We start from the raw sequence: 8,454 nt of genomic DNA, 5'->3' as shown, positions 1-8,454 counted from the left end.
ACCTAGTTTATCAAGTGATCATGAGATAGGTAGCACACTCCAAGTGATGAAGCAAATGAAGATCATAGAATGATGATGATCATGTGCTTGAACTTGGAAAGAAGAAAGAGAAAAACAAAAAGCTCAAGGCAAAGGTATAAACCATAGGAGCTAATTTGTTTTGGTTTTCAAGACACTTAGAGAGTGTGATCACATTTAGGTTTGATAACCGTACTATTAAGAGGGGTGAAACTCGTATCGGAATGCGGTTATCAAAGTGCCACTAGATGCTCTAACTCATTGCATATGCATTTAGGATCTAGTGGAATGCTAACACCCTTGAAAATGTTTGTGAAAATATGCTAACACATGTGCACAAGGTGATACACTTGGTGGTTGGCACATTTGAGCAAGGGTGGAGAAGTTAGAGGTGAAATGGAGTTGGTCGCAATGACGCTGGCGTCGGTCAACTGATCGGACGCTGGGTCGCTCTACGACCGAACGCTGAAGGGCTACGTCAGGTCGTGTTGTTCATCAGCATAGTGATCAGGGTTAAGCACCGGACGCTGGGCTGTGTCCGGTCCTTCATGACCAGACGTGTCCGGTTGGCAAAAACTCATTTTGGACCCTTACTGTAAACAACCGGACGCTGAGGGTCCAGCGTCCGGTCAGCTCTATCGGAGCGTCCGGTCAACATTTCGACCATTGTGATCAAACATTCACTGTTGAACACAAGGGACACGTGGCCGCCATCGGGCGACCGAACGCTGAGGAGCAGCTTCCGGTTAGTTGGACCGGAGCATCCGGTCAGCCCGTGTCATGCCCAGTGAAGGGGTATAACGGCTCTATTTCGTGGGGGCTTCTATTTAAGCCCTATGGCCGGTTATGGCTCATATCTTTGGCCATTTTCATTGACATAGTAACCTTGTGAGCCTAGCCAAAGCCCTCCCACTCATCTCCATCATTGATTCATCATCATAGTGAGATTGGGAGTGAATCCAAGTGCATTATTTGAGTGTTTGCATCTAGAGGCACTTGATGTTCGTGTTTCGCTGTGGATTTTGCTTGTTACTCTTGGTGGTTGCCGCCACCTAGATGGCTTGGAGCAGCAAGATTCGTTGAGCGGAGAGTGGTGATTGTCTCCGGCTCCGATCGTGGTGATTGTGAGAGGTTCTTGACCTTTCCCCGGCGGAGCGCCAAAAGGTACTCTAATGGATTGCTCGTGGCTTGTGTGATCCTCATCTTATGTTGGTTGTGCGGCACCCTATTGAGGGTTTGGCGTGTGATGCCAATTAGCGCGTGAACCTCCAAGTGAGTGAATCGCCACAACGAGGACTAGCTTGCCGGCAAGCAAGTGAACCTCGGTAAAAAATCATTGTGTTCATCATTGATTTCGAGATGATTCGTCTTCATTGTTATTCATCCTTGTAATTGATTGGTTCATTCATCTACACGGTGATATAATCTTCTTGATCACTCTCTTTATATTACCGCAAACTAGTTGTCAAGCTCTTTAGTGTAGCTAGTTGTGAGAGCTTGCTTGCTTGGCTAGTGTGGCTCTTTAGTTAGCCTTTGAGAGCACACTAACATATGATAGTGTCATAGCTTTTGTGTGGATCGACACTATCTAAACTAGAATTGTGGTAGGTGGCTTGCATTTTGAGTAGGCTAGCGCAACACTTGCTTCGCCTTATAATTGTCTAACATATTTGTTAAGTGTTGTTGTAGAAATTTTTATTAGGCTATTCACCCTCCCTCTAGCCATTAGGACCTTTCAAGTGGTATCAGAGCCGAGGTCACCGTTATTTAAGGCTTAACCACCTTCGGTGTTAAAATGGCTCAAATCAACAACACCAAGAAGCCACCCCAATTTGATGGCTCCAACTATCCCTATTGGAAGGCTAAGATGACAACTCATATCAAGTCAATCAATAGGAAGGTTTGGAAGGTGGTAGAAACAAAAATTGAGATTGAAGATCCGGAGAATCCCACCGCGGCCGAAGAAGTACTTCTCCAAAACAATGACATTGCTCTAAGTGCTATTCATGATGCAATTGATGAAAGAACATTTGAGCAAGTCAAAAATATTGAGATGGCTCATGAGGCATGAAAGAAGTTGGAAGAGTCATTTGAGGGCACTCAAGCCGTGAAGGGTGCAAAGGCTTACATTCTCAAAGAAAAGTTTGCAAGCTTCAAGATGAAGGATGATGAGAGTGTGCCAGAGATGTTCCATAGGCTTCAAGTGCTTATCAATGATCTCAAAGAACTTGGAGAAGAAGTGAAGGATAAGGACTTCTCCCACAAGTTCTTGAGATGCTTACCCTCAAGATTTGGTACATTGGTCACTATTCTAGTGAGGAGTGGTTTGGACACCATGACACTAAACCAAGTATTGAGAGATATAATGACCGATGATACTTATAGAGATGATGATGAGAAGGAAGAAAAGAAGGAGAAGAAAGATGAGAAGAAGGATGAGAAGAAGAAGAGCATGGCATTCAAAGCCACATCATCCAAGGGCAAAGCAAAGCAAGAAACATCAAGTGAAGAAGATGAATCATGGGATGATGATGATGATGAGAAGATGGCTCTATTTGTCAAGAGATTTGGCAAGTTCATGGTGAAGAAGGGCTACCATGCTAGAAGAAAGAAGTCTTCATCCAAGAACAAAGAAGAGTCAAGAAGGTGCTTCAAGTGTGGAAGCAAAGATCATCTTGTTGCTCAATGCTCATACAATAGTGACAATGATGATGACAACAAGAAGAACGAGAAGAAGGACAAGAAGGAAAAAAAAAGAGAAGAAGGACAAGATGGCCTTCAAGAAGAAGAAGGGTGGTTCATATGTAGTCACTTGGGATAGTGATGCTTCCTCAAGTGATGATGATAATGATAGTGATGATCACAAGACCACCAAGAAGAAGGTTCTTGCAAGCATTGCCATCAATGAGAAGCCTTCTCTCTTCGAATCTTCATCATGCTTCATGGCTAAGGCCACTAAGGTACAATCTTGTGATGATGAAAGTGATGAAGAACATGTTGATGATAATGAACATGAAAATGAAAATGATAGTGATAGTGATGATGATGAACCTACTAAGGATGAATTAATTGACATGCTAGAAGATGCTAGAGAACACTTTGATATCAAAAGAAGGGAATGCAAAAGCTTGCGTAAGGAACTAAAAGCCCTTAAGCAAGCCTTTGATGAGCTCAATGCATCTCATGAGAAGCTAGAGGAAGCCCATGAGAAGTTTGGCAAAGCTCACAAAAAGCTTGAAAAGGCTCATTCATCTTTGCTTGATGAGCAAAATAAAAAGAAGCATGTTGAAACTTGCAATGTAGGTTTAACTTGTGATTTAATTGATACATCACTATCTATGCCTATCATTGTTCCTCCCACTAACCCTTCTTGTAGCACCTCTACTTCCACCTCATCTAGTAGTGATGGTCTCACTTGTGACCCCTCACTAATGGTTGAGAATGAGAATCTCAAGAAGGAGGTAACTAAGCTCACTCACACCTTAGCCAAGGCTTATGGTGGTGAGGACCGCTTGCTTATGTGCTTGGGTAGCCAAAGAGCTTCCCTCTACAAAGAGGGATTGAACTATACCCCCAAGAAAGGCAAGGCGGCCTTTGCTCCTCACAGGACTAGTTTTGTGAAGAACAATGGTCGGTTTTGCATTAGTTGCAAGCAAGTGGGTCACAAAGAGCAAGAATGCAACAACAAGAGCAAAAATGCTAATGTATCCTTCCTTAAGCTTGATTTTATGCTATATGCTCACGAGGGGTACAAATGGTGTAAAGGCTAAGTTTATTGGTAAACCATGGATGGGCTCAAAGAAGAAAGCCATTTGGGTACCAAAGAGCCTAGTGACTAACCTTCAAGGACCCAAGCAAGTTTGGATACCTAAAAAGAATTTATCTTCTTTTGTAGGTCAATTACAAAGCCGGATGAAGGCATTGGTTCTTGATAGTGGGTGCACTCAACACATGACCGGTGATGCAAGAATGTTCAACTCAATCAACACTAATGGCAATGATGGTTATGATAGTATCACATTTGGTGACAATGGCAAAGGCAAGGTCAAAGGGCTTGGTAAGATTGCAATATTCAATGACAGGAGCATATCCAATGTGTTGCTAGTAGAGAGCTTGAACTTCAATTTGCTATCTATGGCACAATTATGTGATCTTGGATTCAAATGCATATTTGGGGTAGATGATGTAGAGATCATAAGTGTAGATAGCTCTAACTTGATCTTCAAAGGTTTTAGATATGAGAATCTATACTTGATTGATTTCAATGCTAGTGAAGCTAAATTATCTACATGCTTGTTCACTAAGTCTAGCATGGGTTGGTTATGGCATAGAATGCTTGGTCATGTTGGAATGAAACAATTGAATAGATTGATTAAGCATGACTTGGTTAGAGGCTTGAAAGATGTTGTGTTTGAAAAGGATAAGCTTTGTAACTCTTGTCAAGCCGACAAACAAGTTGGAAACACCCATCCTAAGAAAAGCATGATGAGCACTAGTAAAGCATTTGAGTTATTGTACATGGATTTGTTTGGGCCAACACAATACACTAGCATCGGTGGAAATAAATATGGCTTTGTGATAGTGGATGACTACACTAGATACATATGGGTATTCTTTCTAGTGGACAAAAGTGATGTGTTTGCAACATTCAAATCATTTGTCAAAGGCATTCACAATGAATTTGAAACAACCATCAAGAGATTTAGAAGTGACAATGGTAGTGAGTTCAAGAATACTAGAATTGATGAGTTGTGTGATGAATTTGAAATTAGACATCAATTCTCGGCCAAATACACACCTCAATCAAATGGCCTTGTTGAGAGGAAGAATAGAACACTTATTGATATGGCAAGGTCTATGCTTAGTGAGTACAATGTGAGTCAATCTTTTTGGGCCGAAGCTATCAACATGGCTTGCTATTGTAGCAACCGCCTCTATTGTCACCGATTGAAAGAGAAGACACCATATGAGCTCTTGAATGGTAGAAAGCCCAACATTGCATATTTTCAGGTCTTTGGTTGCAAATGTTATATCTTGAAGAAAGGCACAAGATTGGGCAAGTTTGACAAGAAATGTGATGAAGGATTCCTACTTGGCTATTCCACCACAAGCAAAGCATATAGAGTTTAGAATTTGGATAATGGTACTCTTGAGGAAGTTCATGATGTTGAATTTGATGAAACCAAGGGTTCACAAGTAGAGAATGAGAACTTAGAAGATGTTAGAGGCATTCAACTTTCAAATGCCATGAAGAACATGGATATTGGTGAATTGAGGCCTAGGCAAGTGAATGATGATGAAGAAGATGATCAAGTGCAAGTGCTCTCTAACTCAAATATACAAGATGATACAAATCAAGTTAGTGCAAGTAGATCTCATGACAATGAACAAGATCAAGTGGCTAGTACATCATCTCAACCCAATGATCAAGCAAGTGCAAGCAATCAAGTTCCAATCCTCCAACCAACCAATGTTGCAAGGGATCATCCTTTGGACACTATCATTGGTGATATTTCAAGAGGTGTACAAACAAGATTAAGAATGGCATCATTTTGTGAACACTTCTCATTTGTGTCATCCATTAAACCAAAAAAGATAGATGAAGCTTTAAAGGATGTTGATTAGGTGAATGCTATGCATGAAGAATTGAATAACTTCATAAGAAATCAAGTATGGGAGTTGGTAGAAAGACCAAAGGGACACAATGTGATTAGAACCAAATGGGTCTTTAGAAACAAGCAAGATCAAGATGGGATAGTAGTAAGGAACAAAGCAAGATTGGTAGCACAAGGATATACACAAGTTGAAGGTCTTGACTTTGGAGAAACATATGCCCCGGTTGCTAGATTGGAAGCAATAAGAATCTTGCTAGCCTATGCTTGTGCTCACAACATCAAGCTCTATCAAATGGATGTCAAGAGTGCATTTCTCAATGGTTATATCAATGAAGAAGTATATGTTGAGCAACCTCCCGGTTTTGAAGATGATAAGAAGCCCAACCATGTGTACAAGTTGAAGAAGGCATTGTATGGCTTGAAGCAAGCACCTAGAGCATGGTATGAGAGATTGAGGGACTTCCTCCTCTCTAAAGGGTTCACAATGGACAAGGTTGACACCACTCTATTCATCAAGAAGATTGGAAAAGATCTATTTGTTTTGCAAATCTATGTAGATGACATCATATTTGGATCAACAAATCAAGAATTTTGTGATGAGTTTGGAAAGATGATGGCTAATGAGTTTGAAATGTCCATGATTGGAGAATTGAGTTACTTCCTTGGTCTTCAAATCAAGCAATTAAAGAATGGTACATTTGTGAGTCAAGGCAAGTACATCAAGGACATGATCAAGAAGTTTGGCATGATTGATAGCAAAGTCATTAGCACACCAATGGGAACCAATGGCAACTTGGATAATGATGCAAGTGGAAACATGGTAGATCAAAAATTGTATCGGTCTATGATTGGAAGCCTACTGTATGTGACCGCATCAATACCGGATGTCATGTTTAGTGTATGCATGTGTGCAAGATTTTAAGCCTCACCAAGAGAAAGTCATTTGAAGGCTACAAAGAGAATATTGAGGTACTTGAAGCATACACCAAATGTTGGTTTGTGGTATCCTAAGGGAGCAAAGTTTGAACTAGTTGGTTACTCCGACTCGGATTATGCAGGATGCAAGGTTGAAAGGAAGAGCACCTCGGGCACATGTCAATTGTTGGGAAAATCACTTGTTTCATGGTCATCAAAAAAGCAAAATAGTGTTGCATTACCAACCACCAAAGCCGAATACATATCTGCCAGTAGTTGTTGTGCACAAGTACTTTGGATGAAGGCCACTTTGAGTGACTTTGGAATCAAGTTCAAGAAAGTGCCATTGCTATGTGACAATGAGAGTGCAATCAAGCTAACCAACAATTCGGTTCAACATGCAAGAACAAAACACATTGATGTCCGCCACCATTTCATAAGAGATCACCAACAAAAAGGGGACATTTGCATTGAGAGTGTAGGCACCGAAGATCAACTTGCCAATATATTCACCAAGCCATTGGATGAGAAAAGGTTTTGCAAGCTAAGGAATGAGTTGAACATATTGGATTTCTCAAATATGTGTTGATGCACCCCCACTCATATGACATGCCTCTCCTTCGAGCAATCCAAGGTAAAAGTTGATTGGCATGGCATACATCCTTGCTAAGGACATGTTTAGTGCATCTAGTCATATTTTCAATCTTATTAGGACCTTTCAAGTGGTTCTATTTTATTAGGCTCATTCATGAAAATCAAATGATTTTGATGTCTATATGGTATCACTATTGCTTCTATACTTGACTTGATCTAGTGATGGCATATGGCATGTTTATGGGCTTATAAACCTAGTGTTTAATCTAGAAAATGAACTATAAGTGTTTAACTCAACATGGTACAAGATAACCCTTATTTGGAGGTGTGAAAAAGCTTGTCCTTGGATCAAACCGAGTTAAATATCTTTGGCAAATAATCTAGATTGGACCAAATTTGGGAAAATGATCCTCACCCCATTGATTGACATTGATAATCTCGACCCTACAAGTAATACTATCTATATTTAGAACCTTTGTGGTCATTGATGACAAAGGGGGAGAGAAACAAAGATAGTAGCAAAGATAGTGAAAAAGAGGAAGAAATATCATAAAGGGAAAGAAACATAATTATATGATATCTTGATATATGACATAGGGGGAGAGATATGACAAAGGAAAGAGATCAATTAAAATTTTGAGCACACAAGTAGGGGGAGCAAGCTCATGAACTTATATGGTGCATTTGAATGTGCATTTCATATGTTTGCTTGCATGGCATAAGTATTAAATTTAAACATCCATGCTTGTGTGATGTATGTTAGTTGTAAGATTAAATGATGAAATGAAATCACTAGATAACTTTCATTTCAAGTATTTGTTTCCAAGTGGTATTGAGCTAACCATGGTGTTAAGGATGGTATATTGGTGCACTCCGATTGGTATCACGCTTCAAAGGTCCATCTTTTATACCTTAACATAATTTGGTAGACATTGTCTCCTATATTTCTCATCTAAGCATATGTGCAAGCTACATTCCAAACTCTTAGCACATATGTAGGGGGAGCAATTGCTACCATTTAGGGTTCATGAAACTTGTCCATAACCTTTTACACATGGTAAATATGTTTGGGCAAGCAACATGGATTCAATTGAATTTCAATTCATATCTTTGTGAAAGGGTTGTCATCAATTACCAAAAAGGGGGAGATTGAAAGCTCTAGTTTGGTTTTGGTGAATTGATGAAACCCTAAGTGCTAACCTAGTTTATCAAGTGATCATGAGATAGGTAGCACACTCCAAGTGATGAAGCAAATGAAGATCATAGCATGATGATGATGATACCATGATGATGATCAAGTGCTTGAACTTGG

This window comes from Miscanthus floridulus, chromosome 15, assembly GCF_019320115.1.
Source record: "Miscanthus floridulus cultivar M001 chromosome 15, ASM1932011v1, whole genome shotgun sequence".
NCBI lineage: Eukaryota > Viridiplantae > Streptophyta > Magnoliopsida > Poales > Poaceae > Miscanthus > Miscanthus floridulus.
Note: the sequence above shows the minus strand (reverse complement) of the source record.